We start from the raw sequence: 19,286 nt of genomic DNA on the forward strand, positions 1-19,286 counted from the left end.
CCTATTTTAAGCACCTGAAGTATTTACATTTTACCTTTTTTCATACAGGACTATTTTAAAGAATGTTTTTATTTGAAAATGAGATATTGAAGGCACTTATTTATCTAAGACAGTATGGAATAGACATTAAATTAATCAGGCAGGGCTAAAGTCCTTCCTGCCTTTGACAACTCCACCTTGTAGTATAGGGATCAGCTGCTGTCTACATTTCTGCCAGTCTTTCATCAGGATCCCTCGACACCTGACTCTGCCTCTGTCCATCTGCTAAGTTCCCTATCTGCGTTATCACGTGGTTAGATCAGTGTTGCATAATAATTCATCTGCTTGCAAAGCCTGAGTCTCAGACATGTAATGTATTACTAGGAAGGAAGGAACTTACCCGTTTTATATTTTTGTCTTTTGTGACCCCAAGACCCCATGTGATTGCACCAAAATAGACTAAAAGTCAGTGGTGAAGACAGTTCCCTTCAGCCTTATCCAAAGTTTCCTTCTTAATATCCACCTTTAAACCTCCCCTAAGTTTTGTGTTTTCCTAAACTTGCCTGCTTTCTTGCTTGGAATAGAAATATTTAGTAAAATAATGCATTTCTTGAAGTTGTAGTGAATAAGCCTACTTCTTTGAATACATATTTTCTTTATTAATTGGATATTTATTATTTATATTCACATGAGATGACACAGAAATCAGTGTCCTAGAGTTTCTTAATCATTTGCCAAACCACATGAATTCCTAGGATTGATTACATTTACAGTATTTTATGTTTCCTAGTACAATATATTGAACTTTTAAAAGTAGTAACGTTATGTGTTTAAAATTCTTCACCATTGGCAAAGTGGCATTTTCTCCTTCCTCTTGTCAGTTATGAGAGGGAGAGTAAAAGTGAGTAAGAAATTTAAATAAGCACATTAGGACTATAAAAGAAATTGTAAGTGAACCCCAAATGTTAACTTTAATTTTGACTATCACCAGTGAAAGAAATGATATGATCAGAAACTCTGGATTTTGTGACATCTAGTTACCTTTTTATTTTGGGGGAGGGGTTACTAGTATTTATTATTTTTAAATTTAATTTTATTCTAGTTCTGGTATAATTAGCACACAGTGTTATAGTAATTTCACATATACAATGCAGTGATTCAACAATTCCATACATCACCCCATGTTTAACACGAGTGCACTCCCTAATCCCCATCACTTACTTCGCCCATCCCCCCACCCAGCTCTCCTCTGGTAACCATCAGTTTATTTTCTACAGTTAAGAGTCTGTTTTTTAGCTTGTCCCTCTCCCTCTTTTTCTCTCTCTCTTTTTTCCTTACTTTTTTGTTTTGTTCTTAAATTGCACATATGAGTGAAATCATACGGTATTTGTCTTTCTCTGACTGAGTTATTTCTGTTAACATTATACTCTCTAGCTCATCCATGCCATTGCAAATAGCAAGATTTCATTCTTTTTTATAGCTGAATAATATTCCAGTATATATTATTTTATATATATATATGTACAGACATATGTTCCTATGTATATATATGGCAGTTCTATTTTCAACTTTGTGAGGAACCACCACACTGCTTTCCACAGTGGCCGTACCATTGGCATTCATTGAATTCCATTTGCACTCACCAACAGTGAAAGAGAGTTCCTTTTTCTCTATATCCTCCCCAACACTGAGAGTTTCTTGTGTTTTGTTTTCGGCCATTCTGACAGGTGTGAGGTGATACCTCTTTGCAGCTTGGATTTTGCGTTTCCTGATGATGACTGATGTTGAACATCTTTTCGTGTGTGTTGGCTATCAGGATGTCTTCTTTAGGGAAATGTCTTACAAATGCCCATTTTTAATCAGATTATTTGTTTTTTGGTTGTTGTATACGTCTTTATATGTTTTGGATGCTAACCCTGTATTGGATATGTCTTTGCAAGTATCTTCTCCCATTCACTAGGTTGCCTTTTAGGTTTTTTTTTGTTGATTGTTTCCTTCACTGTTGCAGAAGCTTTTCATTTTGATGTCCCAATAGTTTATTTTGCTTCTGTTTCTCTTGCCTCAGGAGACCTATCTAGAAAAATATTGCTATGGCTGATGTCACAGATCTTATTGCCTTTGCTGTCTTCTAGGACTTTTATGGTTTCAGGTCTCACATTTAGGTCTTTAATCCATTTTGAGTCTATTTTTGTGTGTGGTGTAAGAAAGTGGTCCAGTATCATTGTTTTGCATGTAGCTGTCCAGTTTTCCCAAGCACCATTTGTTGAAGAGACTTTTTCCCATTACATATTCTTGCCTCCTTTGTCAAGGAATTGACCATATGATTGTGGGTTTATATCTGGGCTCTCTATTTTCTGCCATTGATCTGTGTTTCTGTTTTTGTGTTAATACCAGACTGTTTTGATGACTACACCTTTGTACTGTAACTTGAAGTGTGCGTTTATAATACCTCCAGCTGTACTTTTCTTTTGCAAAATTGTTTTGGCTGTTCGGGGTCTTTTGTACAAATTTTAGGATTTTGGGGGGGTACCAGGTGGCTCAGTTGGTTAAGTAACAGCTTTTGGCTCAGGTTATGATCTTAGGGTTCTGGGATCGAGCCCCACATTGGACTCCCGGCTTAGCGGGGAGCCTGCTTCCCCACTGCCAATCCCTAGGCTTCTGCTCTATCTCTCTATCTAAAATAAATAAATAAAATCTTTTTTAAAAATTTAGGATTGTTTTTTTCAAGTTCTATGAAAAACACTGTTGTTATTTTGATAGGGATTGCATTAATGGTATAGATTGCTTGGGGGTAATTTAAACCTTTTAACAATATTTGTTCTTCTCATTCATGGAAAGTTATCTTTTTAAATTGAAGATAAGAATGAACTATTATAATTAAATTTTTGAAACAGACATTCAAATAGTTCATTAGTTATACAGAGGCTTGTTACACTTTTCAAGTCATGAATTATCCATTTATGAAAGTTTATCATGTAATCTCAAAATTCAGAGGATGTTTGAATAAAGTTGAACTCTTTACGATATTTTATTAAAAATGCAAATAAATTCAGTTTAGTTGTAGGATTAAGTAAATTCAGAATAAGAATGTAAATTCAAAATAGGAATTGGTTTTAAGTAATTCTTTTGAAACTAATGATACTTAAGACCCCTTAAAAAAAAAGTTACTTTTAAAAAAACAAAACAAAACAACTTTTTACCAAGGTATAACTTCATGTAGTCAAATAGACACTCTTACTTGGTAGTTCAGTGATTTTTTTTTTCTTGTTACACATAAGCATACCCTGCATAACTAACACCCTACTTCAGAAGGTTGTCTTTCCTAGTCAGTACTACCTCTACTCAACAGAAACAAATCTATGACATTTTTGCCACGTGTTCGTTTTGCCTGTTTTTGACCTTCTTATGGCTGGAATCACGTAATGTGAACTCTTGTGTCGGAGCTTTTCATCAGCATCTTGTCTCTGAGCGTCATCATGTGTGTGTCCTGTGTTCCCTCAGTTGTCTGTATTCCGTTGTGTGATCACACCACTGTTTCTCCTTTCCATTCACTTTAGATGGACATTGAATAGCTTTCCAGTTTGGGGCTATAAATAAGGCTGCCATGAATTTTTTTTTAGATCATTTGGTAGGAATAAGCGTTCCTTTCTGATGAGTGTATGCACAGGAGCCGAACTGCTAAATTGTGGAGCATGTGTTTGTCTGACTTTAGTAGAATGCATACTTGGAGTGCTCTTTGGGATATTTTGGGATATTTGGGAAATGTCAATCAGTGTATCTTTTTGTAATGACAGATTATACTGTGATACAGATTTATTTTTCTCCAATTTTGTGCAAACTTCAAAGTTGTTTTTTTTTTTTTTTAGGAGGAATGAAATTTTTCCATCTATTAAAAATAAGTTGCCTGTTTTCTGATGCCATTATGGCATGTATTTGATCTATGAAACTTAGATCTCTCCTAACCCTACTGAAGGAAAATAGGACGTAAAACCCTCCCATATATATTTACTACTGTGGAAATACTGAAATTTTAAATGAAATCAGACATTTTATACCTGAAGCTTTTATCTTATTCTTGAATTTTGGGATACCTCTTGAATATCTAAAATAATACACTCTAGCGTCACAAAAAACTTACCTTAGCATTTGTGATGAATATTTCTTTCTACTTTTATCTGTGTTGTGTTCATCTTTTTGGTGATCTAAAGTGAAATTATTCATTCTAGAACATCAGTACTTGAGAAATTTTTTGTCAGGTCTTTTTCTCAGTCTTGAGAGCAGTGATATTCATTCAAAAAAAGTATAATGTCCATCGTTTTTTTGGTTTCTATTTCATTGATTTCTGCTCTGATCTTTATGATTTCTCTTCTCCTGCTGGGCTTAGGGTTTCTTTCTTGTTCTTTCTCCAGCTCCTTTAGGTGTAGGGTTAGGTTGTGTACCTGAGACCTTTCTTGTTTCTTGAGAAAGGCTTGTACCGCATTGGGGAGGGTATGTGCTTTGGTGAGTGCTGTGAAGTGTGTAAACCTGGTGATTCACAGACCTGTACCCCTGGGGATAAAAATATATGTTTATAAAAAATAAAAAATTAATAAAAAAAATAAAATATTATATAGAAGGATAACATAAAAAAAAAGAATAAAAGAAAAAACAGCAACAACAACAACAAAAAAAAGTATAATGTAAGCTGCACATGTGATTTTAAATTGCCCAGCAGGCACATTAAAAAAGGAAAAAGAAACTGAACATTTAATAAAATATTTTATTTAACCCAGTATCAGCAAAATATATTTCATTGCATAATTAATATAAAATTATGAGATATCTTACATTTATTTTCTTATAGTAGGCTTTTGAAATTCAGTGTATATTTTCGCTTATGTCACTTCTCAGTTAAAACTAGTCATCTTTCCTCTACATTGTTAGATCTTGGAGTTGAGTTACCTTGCAAGTGTGGGTAGTACTACATGAGGAGGGGCAAGTCTTTTGCTCACAAGGGGCTCTGTTTGGCCCAGTCAATGAGTGTTATAGTAATTCTTGCTGCAAGTGTGTGTGCGTGTAAATATATATAAAAGTAAAATTGAAAATTAAAATTGAAAAGATTTTGAAAAGGCAAACTAGTCCCTTTTCAAGTGCTTCATAGCCACATGTATCTATCTAGTGGCTATCATATTGGACAGCACAGCTATAGAATTACATCTTGGGTTTTTAAAAGACAAGGCTTTAGTCAAATTCATATCTAGTTATCCCTTAGGGGCGCTAGGTGGCACAGTCACTTTAGCGGCCCACTCTGGGTTTGGGCTCAGGTCGAGATTTCAGGCTCCTGAGATCGAACCCCCCCCGTTGGGCTCCACAGCCAGCGAGTAGACTGCTTCAGATTCTCTCTCTTTCTGACCTTCCTGCTCGTGCTATCAGAAGCTAATATACCATCATTGAGTGGGTCTCAAACTGCCAGTTTTTCCTTCACTGTTGAAATAATTAACATTTTCTTTGGTTGAACATCAGATAAAGCAATTCACCATGTTTAGGGAACATGTATGAAAAATACATATCTCTAAACCGCAGAATCGAAATCTGTAACAGCAGATGAGTCATAGCTTCCATCTTACTCTAGGTTATATGATGGATAGAATTTTAATCTTATTGTATGTTTCTTTTTTCCTTTTTTTTTTATTTTTTTAAAAGCATGGCTGGTTCAATTTGAATGTGATAAAACTGAGCAATGTAATTCCACTATCTCCCGCATAAAATAGGGCAGTTAAAAAAAGGTTATATGTATACATATTGGTGTACCTGTGACTTTCATCAGTGAGGATATTTAAAGGTTACCTACATTATGAGGGTTAATTAATGTTTCTTCATGCATATATTTGCCAAGTAGGATAAATCAAGACATATGCTACCTCATATGAACTTAGGTCGAATTTTACTACCAAATGCCTTGCTTTAAGCTTTTTTAGTGTTCAGAATGTGGATAAGGTTCTTTTGACCTTTGAATATGGTCACATGTGGAGTTGTTGTGAGGGATAGGGCTCCTTGAGCAATACTGGCTGTAATTGTATATGTTACCTGTTATTTTGGATTCTAGATCTGAGGTAGCCGGTTTACAGTTCTACTCACTAACTTTTTTTTTTTTTTTTAAGAGTACTTAACCTCTTCCTTTATAAAAGAAATCAGTTGACATCCAGTTCTAACAGTACATGGTATTGGCTGCTTTTTAAAGATGAAAATCATCCTTCTGTTGAAAACCCCTCACTTTGGTTGTAGTAAAATTTAGAGTCCTGTCTTTGCTGACCAGGCCATCACATCTTCTTAATTAGGCCTTAACCTGGCGACCACTCCACCCTGAGTGGAGGCCTTCCCTCTTTACTTTCTCCACTTTTCTTTTTCCGCAGCACTTACTACCTTTAAAATTACTAACATAAAATTTTTTAAAGTTATTGTTTATTGATTATTTTCCTCTTCTAAAGCGAAAGCTCCCCAAGGGCAGGAATCTTTTTATGTTGTGTTCATCACTAATATATATGAAAGAAGCAAGAATAATGCCGGGTTTCGATTGGTACAGCTACTATAGAGCAGTGTGGAGCTTACTCAAAAAATAAAGAACTACTGTCTGATCCAGAGTCCTACTCCTGGGTATATAGCCAAAGAAATTGAAATCAGGAGATTGAAGAGCTGTCTGCACTCCTGTGTACATTGCAGAAGTATTCACAGTAACCGAAACATGAAAGCGACCCGGAGGTCCATCGGCATGTGAATGCATCAAAGAAAATGTAGTATTTCCATTCCTTAAAAAAGAAGGAAATCCTGTCATTTGTGACAACATGGATGAACCTAAAGGACATTACCTTAAGTAAAATAAGCTAACCAGAAGCACAAATACTACACGATCTCGCTTCGGTGAGGACTCCAAAAAGTCAGACTCACAGAAGCAGAGAATAGAATGGGGGTTACCAGGAATTGGGAGGAAGAGGAAACTGAAGTTTTGGTCAAAAGGTGTAAACCTTAAATTACGCAAGAGGAATAAATCCTAGTGATCTGCTGTATAGCACAGCACCTGTAGTTAGCAATCCTGTATTTTATACATAAAAATTTGCTGAGAGGTAGGTCTTATGTTAAGTGTTCTAATCATATAAAAAATAAAGAGGGTGGGAAGAAACTTCTGAAGGTGTTGGATATATTTATGGCATTGCCTGTGGCGGTGATTTTGTGAGTGTGTGATTACTTCCAAATTCATCAAGTTGTATAGCATTTTGTATATCAGTTATACTTTTAAAAATTGTTGTTGCTTGATGACAGGGATTTATAAGGAGCTCATAAATATTTATTGACTAAGTATTTCTTGAATTTGTGGACAAACTACACTTTTTTTCCACTCCTGGAAATTTGCCTTTAGGAATTTTCTGGGGGCAGGGAATATTTAAAGCAAGAAAAAAACAAAGATCTTCAGTTGTATATATAATAATACATTTTGATAATTTGAATTCATCAAAAATAGTTTATTTATCCAGTTGATACATGTATTATACCACTGAAAGGTAACATGTAAATTATTATGGCCAAGTAATTTATCTTTTGGGTATTTATATGTGTATTTTTTATTTGGGTCATAAAAATAATGTTGGTAATCAGAGAAATATATTTATAAGATACTTCTTCTTGTGAAATATAGAGACACACGTATTTTGGCATCTTAAAATTAGTATGAATCAAACAGACCTTGATAGTTTTTAAGAAATAATTTATATGTAGCAGAGTATAGATTACTTTTCAACTTATTAGATGTTTTCTTTTTTCTATTATTTTAGTAGACGTTTTCTAATTGTAGTTTTTAAAGTTTTATATTTAGGTCACCTACAATAAATATCTTTAAAATAGTACAAAAATGTAATCAAAGACTTAAATTAACAAATGGTGTATCCTACCTTAGAATACATTGAAAGGAGTTGTTATAAGTGGTTTTTCCAGAATGGTGAATGGTATGGTATGTGATTATATCTCAATAAGGCTGTAAAAGATGTAAAAAATATTTTAAAAATTTTAAAATTAAAAGAAGTTTTTGGGCGCCTGGGTGGCTCAGTGGGTTAAGCCACTGCCTTCGGCTCAGGTCATGATCTCAGGGTCCTGGGATCGAGTCCCGCATCGGGCTCTCTGCTCGGCAGGGAGCCTGCTTCCCCCTCTCTCTCTCTCTGCCTGCCTCTCCATCTACTTGTGATTTCTCTCTGTCAAATAAATAGATAAAATCTTTAAAAAAAAAAAAAAAGAAGTTTTTATTTTTTTTTCCAAAGTAGAATAGGTAACTTTATGTGGTAATTTAAGCAGTTTTTCTTGCAAGTCTGTTTACAAGTGTTTGGTTTTATTTTATGCCTTTATTTATCAACCCATGATATATCTGACCATTTCAATAGTCATTTTTATGAGAACAGGAAGAATTATAAGTTTTGGTTTGTTTCTTTCTTTTTCCACTGCTGTTCTCCAAATTCAAGCATCCGTGCTTCCTGCTTGCGAGACAGTTACTGCTATCGCTTTCTAACTGGTCTTTTTGCCTTTTCCTTTTTATTATTCAACCCATTCTCCATACTGTAGGACAGTAAACCTCTCAGAAGAAAGTATTAATAACTCTGAACAAAGGCCTTTGCCTAACAAGATAAAGGCCAAGTTCTATTTTGATCTGGCTCCTACTTCTTATCCCAACATTGTATTCCATTTGCCTGGGCCTCAGAGACGTTAACGCACATTTCTTCTGCGTTGTCTTGTGATCTCTGCTCATTTTCTTTTACCAAAAAACGCTACCTGTCCTGTGATTTGAATCATCACCCTGAAGTGCCCTCTTCTGTTCTCCCTTAGTAGTTGATGAGTACCTTTCACACTGCATTTATTTTATTCATCTCTTCTGCAAGATTGTAAACTTCTGAGGGAAAGGGACCATATGTTTTATAAATCTGCGATTCATAAAGCACCCAGCTTCAAGCCCTGTGTGTATGGGATGATAAAACGTTGATGAGACAGCAGCTCCAGGGTATATCCTGGAGCTTTAGATACAATTAAGAAAAGGATACAAATTCATCATGTACGGTGCTTAAGGTGCAACAATTTTTACATGTGGCTCCTGTGAAGATTTTACATGTGGTTAGAAATTTGTAGGTTCCAAAGTATGATCTAAGCATTTGTGATAGTTCTCAAACTGTGTTTTGTGGACTTTAAGTTTCTTTGTATTCATGTAAAATACATAGAATGTTGTTTTAATGTTCCTTACCTGACTAATGACAAGATTGATTTGGTATGTTAGCTTGAATGTTTACTGTAATAAGTCTCTTTACCATTCATCTGAAACAAGAAAGAAAATAGAGATGCCTTTGGGAAAGTAATAAATTACCTGCGTGGTGAATGCAACAATTTGAGAGATGAATGAATTTGAAAGTTTTGTTAACAACTTCCCAGAATTGATCTTTAAGTCATCATATTGAATTACATGGAGTAAAAAAAAATTTTGAAGGGCATCATCTCACAGATTTCCTTAAGTTTCTCAAAGGTGACCCCATCCCTGTCAATTCTATTTCCTAGGAGTATTTAAAATTAAATAGCTTACTAGACTAGTAGACGTTCTAAATGGGACTGAAATCAGAATGATGAATTTTTTTTTTTTTAATGGGGATATAGTTCAGAACAGCATCTAGAAATGGAGTAAGGTTCTGATTTTTCAGGGATTTCTTCCCCCCCCCCCAAATCTGGATATCATGTATATCTGGGTTATAGCTGTGGAATTAATTCAAAGGAAGAGGTAGGTTGAGGTTCCAGGGAGGAAACAGTTTTATAGAACCAGCATCTTGAACCATGAATATAGTCACCACCGTAGACCCTGAAAATAGGGGCCCGTATGGTCTTGTGTTTATGGGATTATGGTTTCTAAATCCTCCTTACTTGTGGTAAAATGTGATGTGCAATTTGGATACTATTCTTTTGGCAACTGAATAGGTTTGAGAAGTTAACCTTACAGGCCATCCAGGTATATTTTAGGTGGTTAGTATACAAAGCCTTTACTTATTATCTAGGTCATAATAGGAAATAACCTTTTATTTTTTAATGGTGGCTAAATATTTGATCCTTCAGTCTTTTTTTTGTTTGTTTGTTTGTTTTGTTTTGTTTTTGTTTTTTATATTGCAGACAAAGATTTTGAAGGAAAGTCCAAGTGTTTACCCTAATAGAAATGGATAAAGCCTGACAGTGAATGGCTGTGAATTCTGGACAGTGAATGTTAAATGTTACTTTGACAAGTGTATTAAAATTATGTGCACGGGGTTTATATTAATACTGAGTCCATGCTAATTTGCTATTTTCACAATAATTTCAGTAAATAAGAAATAGATAAATAACACTTTCATTTTATTTAAGTACTAACATGGGTTTCTATTAAGGGTGAATAGTATTTGTTGGAAAGTTGCATATAATTTAAACCTAGTCCGGTGACTACAGAATGCTATTTTCTTAGTTTTTAAGTCTTAGTTTTTTGCCTTGAGAGAAGGCAAAAGTAGCTGTTTCTTTGTCATATATATATATATAGGTATATATATATATATATATATATATATATATATATACCAAAGGATAGACAGTTGACCTTTGAACATGGAGGTTAAGGGTACCAGTCCCTGCAGAATCGAAAATCTGTGTGTAATTTTGAGTCCCCAAAACTTAACTGCTAATAGCCTACTGTTTACTGGAAGCCTTCCTGATAACCGTGAACAGCTATGTGTGTTACATACTTTAGTCTTATTCTTAATTTTCTCGTATTTCTAGGCTACATGGTTCTTCCGTTTTTTCAAATTGTTGCAGATCTCCAAAAAATTTTCCAATATATTTACTGAAAGATAGTTCAAACTTGTTCAAGGGCCAGTGGCATTCCTTTTACTCCTTGTGCAGATCCCAAGAGTAGTCCTGTCATGGCCACCGTTTAATACAGTGACATGAAAAATGCTGGTCTTAGAGTCGCAAGTTTGACGTTTGAGCTGTAGCTCACCAAAGAGACTGTTTAACTTGAGCCTCGAGTTTCCCTATCTGTAAAATAAGGACATAACCTACATCAGAGGAATATTATGCAAAAAGTAAAGGAGAAAGTAAGTTTGTTGACACCCAGTGAAATGTTCTAGAAAGATAATGTTTTATTGACAATACTGTTAATTCTGTATATTCCAAAAGAATTAAAATAGGTTTTTGGATGACTACTGTTTTACTCAATAGCACATTCTTCTAAATTAGGACCTCTCTTCCACACATTATGCATTCTTCTTTTTTTGCTTCTCTTCCACTTGAGGAGTTTTCACAAACCCTGCTCCACGCTTTTGAACTCCTTTCAAGTTTGAACCCGTTACCATCTGCCACCTACTGACCCACTTCTCTCTGCTTCCTTCAACTGTGCTCTCCCCATACACACTTGCTTATTTTTGTTGGGTGATTAAATTGGCCGTCATTTGATTTTTCCAAGATCTAGATTAATACAGGGTTATAAACAGCAGCTCCCGAATGTGTGTGAACTATAAAGCAAGGTAGAGAGGGGCCCGTAAGTAATAATACTCTTTTCTCCCCCTCAGGAAGACAGTTGTCAGAGAAAACAATGGATAAAACCCAAATGGACTTGCTTTTCCTTTCGTTGTGTAGTATTTAGAAGTTTGTAAAGTGATTTCTGATTACATATCCAGGTTAAAAAAGTTTTCAGTACAAAGTATTAGTTTGTAAAGTGACTCACCACGTATGAAAGCACTTCAAAATGCATGCCCTTAACTACTATTTGAATTTTTATAGGTTTGTAGTTTTGCTGACTGCAAGAAAATAAAAGGCCTAGTGCCAGTTTTTACTGGGTCAAGATTTATTTTAATGTATCAACATTTCCTCAACGTTTTGATACTTTAAAAAGTCCTAGAGATTTTCCTGCAAAAAGGCTTCACAGACTTTATTCCAACAAGGAAAATTCAGGGTACTTATGCCATGGGAGTAACAAAAGCAGTATATTTGGTAAATTTGTTTACAGAAATTGCCAGACTATCCTAGAGATGTATTTTTGTTTAAAGAGGAAGGGACTAGTAATTATATTTGTACAGCTCCAGGCAGAGGAAATTTGACCTGTGATTTAAAAACATACTGTTAGTCTTTCATGAAATGATCAGCAGATGGGTTGACCAAGGCAATTGGTCTGACACTGTGGAGGCTTCCTTCAGTCATGGTTTGTTCAATGTGTTATAGGAGCACACTGACTGAATTTGAATCCCAGGTCCACCCCATAACTGTTTATGACTTTGGGCAAGTCACTCCATGGCTCTGAAGCCTTAGTTTCTTCATCTGTAAAGTTGAATAGTATCTGTTTTATAGATAATGATTAAGTGAGATAATGTATGACTTAGTATGATTGTTAAAAAACAAAAATAAAAACTGGCATCTGCTTGCCATCTAATTAATAAAAGTTCATTATAATGTCTGGGATTTAACCCTCCAAATAGTAGTTTTAAAAACTTGCATTTCTGGGGCACCTGAGTGGCTCAGTTGGTTAAGCCACTGCCTTCGGCTCAGGTCATGATCCCGGAGTCTCAGGATTGAGTCCCACATCGGACTCCCAGCTCCACGGGGAATCTACTTCTCCTTCTGACCTTCTCCCCTCTCATGCTCTCTCTCACTCTCTCTATCAAATAAATAAAATCTTAAAAAAACAAAAACAAAAACAAAAACTTGCCTCTCTAACGAGTACACTTTCTGTTCACCCATGTGGCTCAGTCAGTTAAGTATCTGATTCTTGATTTTGGCTCAGGTCATGATCTCAGAGTCGTGAGATCAAGCCCTTCGTGGGGCTCCGGCTTAGTGTGGAATCTCTGACTGAGATCCTCTGCCTCTCCCTCTGCCCTTCCCCCATCCGCTGTCTCAAATAAATAAATAAAATCTTAAAAAAAAAAAAAAGTACATGTACCATGGTGAGCACGTAGTGATGTATAGAATTGTTGAATGACTATGTTGTACACCTGAAACTAATATAACACTATGTTAACTATATTGGAATTTAAAAACTTGCTTAAAAAAACTTGCATTGCATGTTGAGAGTCATTAAAGTATGGAAATATATTTAAGATTTCTTTAAAATCTTTAGGAAGCCATGTTAGAGTCAAAACAGTGTTTATGGGGTGCCTGGGTGGCTCAGTGGGTTAAGCCTCTGCCTTCAGCTCAGGTCATGATCTCAGGGTCCTGGGATCGAGCCCTGCATCGAACTCTCTGCTGAGTGGGGAGTCTGCTTCCTCTGCCCTCTCTCTCTGCCTGCCTCTCTGCCTACTTGTGATCTCTCTCTCTGTCCAGTGAATAATAAAATCTTAAAAAAAAAAATCAGTGTTTATAACTAATAGACTGAATTTGAGAAGGATTGAGACACTGGTGGTGTGTTTTGGACAAGTCTGAATCCTGACTCTTGACACCTGCTTTGTTGACTTTGGACTAACCATCTTACCTCCTAAGGCTCAGTTTTCTCATCTGTAAAATGGGGATAACTTAGTAGGGTTGGTTTTGAGAATTGAAAGACTAAAATCATGGAAAGTACTTAATGTTGTTCTTGGCACAGTAAGTTTTAGTTATTGTTAGTCCGTAGATACCTTTTAAACATGGCCTTTAGTACTTGTGAGAAGTATAGGCTAAATTTTTTTGGTGTAATAGTTAATGTTGGAATTTTGGAATTGATACTTTTTTTTTTCCCATTTGTATAATGCTTATCTAGTTGACTTAAGATAAAATACTAAAATATTTTGAATCTCCTATTGTCCAGATAGCACTTAATTTATATTTGGAAAAACACATTTTTAGATATTATCTACTGTGGTCGGAATGTTTATTTTCCCCTCTAAAATTCATATGTTGAAATTCTAACCCCCCAAAAAGATGGCATTAGGAGGTAGAACATGGTGCTTAGATCATGAAGGTGGAACCCTCACAGTGGGGTGAGTTTCCATATAAAAAAGGCCTGAGAGAGATCCCTTTCTCTTTCTGCCATCTTTGGTATAGTGAAAAGATGGCCATCTCTGCACCAGAAGGTAGGTTCTCCCTGGATACCGTATCTGCATGTACCAGGATCCTAGACTTACTAGCCACCACTGTGAGAAATCAGTTTTTGTTGTTGTTATAATAACAGCCTGAATGGACTAAGACAGTATCCATTTTTTGGAACAATTTTATGGCTCTGTACTTTTAATCCAGTCTTTAATCATGTTTCTGCTTTCCTTCCTGCATCATTGCCTGAGAGTGACCCAAAGGAGAAGCAGGGAAAGCAGGAGGAGGCAACGTCAGTAGATGGTCAGCCTTACCTTGATCAGACGTACTCGCAGGACTAAAGCCCTCGGCTAAATTGATTCATGTATACTTTTTGAAGTATTACCAATAGAATAATTTTTATTGCCTTTTTACTATTGTGGAATATGTGGAGAAGATTTTAAAGGAAATCTCTACTTTTCCCACCATCCTTCAGTGATTTTTTTTCAGAGCCATGATTCATCCAGTAATTTTTCCAAGTGGCAGCTAATAAAAGATTGGCAATTAAATAGTTACCATAGGGGCCCCTGGGTGGCTCAGTGGGTTAAAGCCTCTGCCTTCAGCTGAGGTCATGATCCCAGGGTCCTGGGATCAAGCCCTGAATCGAGCTGTCTGTTCTGCGGGAAGCCTGCTTCCCCCTTTCTTTCTGCCTGCCTCTCTGCCTACTTGTGTCTCTGTCAAATCTCTGTCAAATAAGTAAATAAAATCTTGAAAAAAATAAATACTTAGCATATATTGTAGGCATTATATTCAGTATAGAGTTAAGTTTATCCTATATAAAGTTAATTTTTTTTTTTTAATCTTCTGTTTGGTGCCCTTTTTGTTTAAAGAAAGTTGTTTAATGGCATAGGGATTTTACATTTGTAGGAATTTTCTAAGTTTATAAGACCTTAATGAGCAAACACTGTAGTTTGGTAGGTTCTTAGAGTGAGAACTTGAGAGTTTTGGATAGATAAAACTTTGGCTTTGTTACCAACCATTTGTCTTTGAGTTAAAAACCAAAACCTGATGACTATTAGCCCTGTACTCAAACCATTACTGAATCACCAGATCCGCCTTCCCTGTAAATCTACAATTACTTCACGGATAAAAGGGTCCCCCAGCTGCCGTCCAGTGTGTGTACACACACAAAGGAAGTGTAATTATTTATGTTTAATTCATCATGTCCTGATTTTGTGTGGCCTTGAGACCTCCAGCACCCCTCCTTACCATGTAACTTCCTCTCTTTCTCCTTCCCTTTCTTCCTTCCTTTGGATGAGTACTGATAGTGCTGCAGAACCTGGTTAGGCAGATAGTGGTTTAGAGCACAATTCCCTATTTAAATTATTTCAAAGTTCTATATTTAGATTGCCTTTGCTTTGGTCATATGTTTCTTTTCAACTCTTAATTAAGAACACACTGTTTATAAATTAAATTCCTGCGAGAAAATATGACTCATATTGAGAGATCTTGTTTTATTATCATATGACATGTTCTGTAGGCATGCAGCATAAAAAAGGCGAAAAACACCTGACATCTATCTTCATTTTATTTGATTAACACATTGCAGGAAACTGTGACTATTTAAAAACTCTTTTTTTCTGTGTTAATTAAAATAAAAGTAATTAAAGACCTAACTAAAATAACTTAAATAATGAGGGATAAATATCATACCAAACATGAAGTTTAAAATACAGGTAGCTAATTAATTGTCATAATAGTGTGATCAGGAACGCACATGCTATTTTCCATTTTTCTACTCTGTTGTCTTGAATGTTCTGGCAATCTTTGGTTACGAGGGAGACATTTTTCCATACTACTTTTTTTTTTTTTTTTTAAGTGAGAAAAACATTTTCTAGTAAACCCCATTGGCCATAATTGCCTCATATACCTATGCCTAAATTCCTGACTGGCAGAGTAAACATTACTTGTCATGGTGGCTTGACCTAATCAGGATTCAGTTCCTAAGAGGAAGAGAGTGAGTGTTCTGCCAGCAAGTGAGAAGGGGAAGGTGTGTCTTTGAGAGGGCTATCAGGGTGGATGACACAGCTAGGGAAGTTCAGAGTTCTGTTAATTTCTACAGGCTTCCTTATGGGATCACAAAATATAGACAGGTATGCCTTGATTCATTCAATGTATGTTTATTGAGTATCTACTGTATTCTAGTTATTCTCTGTCCTAAGAATAGAGCAGTGACCAAAAAGGGGAAAAATCCCTGTCCCTTTGAAGCTCACATTTTACTGATGAAACAGACAAAGAGTATACAACCATTCAACTTCCTATGAACTGTGCTGAGAAAAAGCTGAACCAGAGAAGGGAACTTGGAAGGTTTGGGGCAGGGATGTATGAAATTTTAGATTATGTCCAGGGAACCTTTCACTCAGAAGAAGATTTAAGTAAAGGCTTAGTTGAAGTGGTACATACAGCTCTCTGAGGAGAAGAGTATTCTAGTCAAAGCCCCTGTGGGTGAATGAGAGAGAGTCACAGGAAGTGAGGTCAGAGTGAGGTGCACTAGATGGTTTTGAGCCAAGAGGTGAACACATTTTATGTGTTCACCGAATCACTTTGGCGGTTGTGTTAAGGAGAGCAAAGGGCATTAGAAACAGAAGTGGGGAAAAACCAATCAGGAAGCTGTTGTAATAATCCAGAAGAGATGATGGTGACTTGAAAGGGGCAGTGAGAAATAGTTGGATTTTAGATATTTCCAAGGCAAAGCCTACAGAATTTGCTGACAAATTGGATGTGGCCTGTGAGGAGAGGACAGGCATCTAGGATGCCAGCCAGGTTTTTAGAATGGAGTTAATATTATCTGAGATTAGAAGGAACAGGCACTTGGTCATTGACATGTTAAATCTGAGATGTCAGATAAACAATTTATAGATGTCAGATGGAGATGTCAAATAAACAGTTGGATATGTACATATTTTTAAAAGATGGTTCAATATATATTTTTAATAGGGTAACATTGGTCATTAATATAAATAGGGAATGTCTTTTAAAAGAATATAAATTTAAAAACAAAAACCATACGAGAGTAAGGGAACAGAGAAGTAAAGTGTATATGGGGAGGGATATTTTATGTTCTGTTGACCAAATACAGGGAGATATTGGAAGGAATCTTAGGATAGACCAATGGGGGGAAAAAAAAAATTATGCACTGAGCATTTATTTAGTGCCCAATATATTCTAGTTTCAGAAATTGCACAAGAAATATACTTATTCTTTCAATCAGTACCTCATTCCTGAAACCCCAACCTTTGTCAAAAGTACACATGAAAAGTAAAATGCACCACAAGGACCAGTGGTGTGCATGGATTTAGTTTTTGCTTGTTCCCTTTATAACATGATGCAACATTTCCTCTAAAGGACGTCTGTTAACCAAGAAGCTATCGCTCCCAGCCCAATTTCCTCAGTATTGTACTATAACTATATAACTATAGGTAAGACTCAGGCATAATATTCAGTAGTGATCCAAGCCAGGAAAAATAATTGCTATTATGTACACAGACACACACACACACACACACACACACACTATATATATAATGTATCAGGATGAGTGGTTTTTCTTTTGAAGAGGAATTAGTCCAAGATGCCCTTTAACCAGATTTTCAGTCTGTGTGTATCACATAAAGTGCTGAGAAGCACCTTATAAAATACCTTTTATATTATAGATAATAAATATTTAGATAGAAAATTTGATTTAGAGCATCATTAACATTTCTAACTTATTTTTAAACTTTTAAAAACCCTATGCTGCATGAAGTAAGTATTGCTTGATAATACGTGCTTTACCTCTAATGCAAGGTTGTTGAGAAAATTGAATTATCATGGGTTTTGTCAGATCAAAGTATTGTATAATGAGTATAAGGAATTGTTTATTGGGCAAACAAATTTTGCTTTAAGGTGGGTTAGGCTTTTCTCATCAAACTTTTGGCCAATCAGAATGAGTATATAACCATTAGACCAATGAGGGGAAATGCTTAGGATTAGAGGGGAAATACTGTCTAGTCAGAACCTGAAGTATATTGAATTACTTCAGTTTGCCTGTTTCTCATGTTAAGTAATTTTTGCAACATGACCATCTCCCATGAAAGAGTTCTGCAGATTTGCAGTAATTAAGCAAGCATTTATGCTAGTTTTGAGACCAAATTGACAGTAGATATGAATTAGCCTCATTCTTTGGTTGACCGAGCTCTAAGTTTTTATCTACAAATCTACCTTCCATTTCCGTGGAGTGTATCTCTTTATGTGCTCCTTTGCTTTTGTTTTTGAAGAGGAGATTTAGGAAAATCTGTTCCCCAGCAGTTTAGCATTTGTTCATGTGTGCAAGTTAAGATGCTTACCTAAACAATATTCTTATCAAAGTAAAACTCTGTTTTGCTACAGCGTGGCAGCTTATTTTTTATTATGCAATCAGGAATATATTTATATTTTAAAGCATAATACTGAAATGATCTACCAAGAATCCACCAGCTGACATGGAACCAGAACTTGACTAATAAAGTCTACATCTACCAGAATACGCCTCTTCTTCCCTGTGGTGCTGCCCTTACTGCCCTCCCTGACCCCCCGACCCCCCAATCATTCTTCAAGTTCGTGTTTATCATTTACTCTTTAATAATACTGCTGTTATCACATGGGTCTTTAAGTAATATGCTATTTAATTTTACTTTTTTTTTTAAAGCTTTATAAAAATGGTAGCATTCTGCATTAGCATTCTGCATCTTCTGAGACTTTTGTTCTTTGTGTTTTTTTTTGAAATTTATTATCATATGTAGTTTGTAGTTTATATATTTCACAGCTGAGTAATACTTTATTGTATGAATGTATTTATTTTCTTGTTGGTAGATATCTGGATTATTGTTGCTGTTGGGTATTTTTGTTTGCCTGTTTCTGGGCAACTATATTGAGTTTGATGTATATCTGTACGTTGATACAGATATGTTTTTGCTATTAAAAGCATTGCTAATGTCTGCGTTCTTTTATATGTGTTCTGGAGCACACGTGTAAGACTCTAGAATACATACCTGGGAGTAGAGGTGTAGAGAATTATGAGCATTATATGAATATATTAACCAATTATACAAATTAATGCCAGTTGTTTAACATATCATTGGGCCAGTTTAAATACCACCAATAACAACCAGAAGCTCCCAGTGAACCAAATCATTGCCAAAACTTGGAAATCTCAGGCTGCTTAACTTTTCTGAATATAGTAGCTACAAAATGACATCTTACTATTTTGCTTTTCTGTGATTGCCAGTGAGATTGAACAT

The 19,286-nt window shown here is 35.6% G+C and overlaps 1 protein-coding gene across 3 annotated transcripts in view; it reads left to right on the plus strand.

Annotated features, from left to right (window-relative positions):
• Positions 1-19,286, plus strand: part of NRIP1 (nuclear receptor interacting protein 1) — a 98,804-nt gene that overhangs the window by 20,945 nt on the left and 58,573 nt on the right. The window lies entirely within an intron of this gene.

Source organism: Mustela nivalis (genome assembly GCF_964662115.1).
Source record: "Mustela nivalis genome assembly, chromosome: 1".
NCBI classification, from domain to species: Eukaryota; Metazoa; Chordata; class Mammalia; order Carnivora; family Mustelidae; genus Mustela; species Mustela nivalis.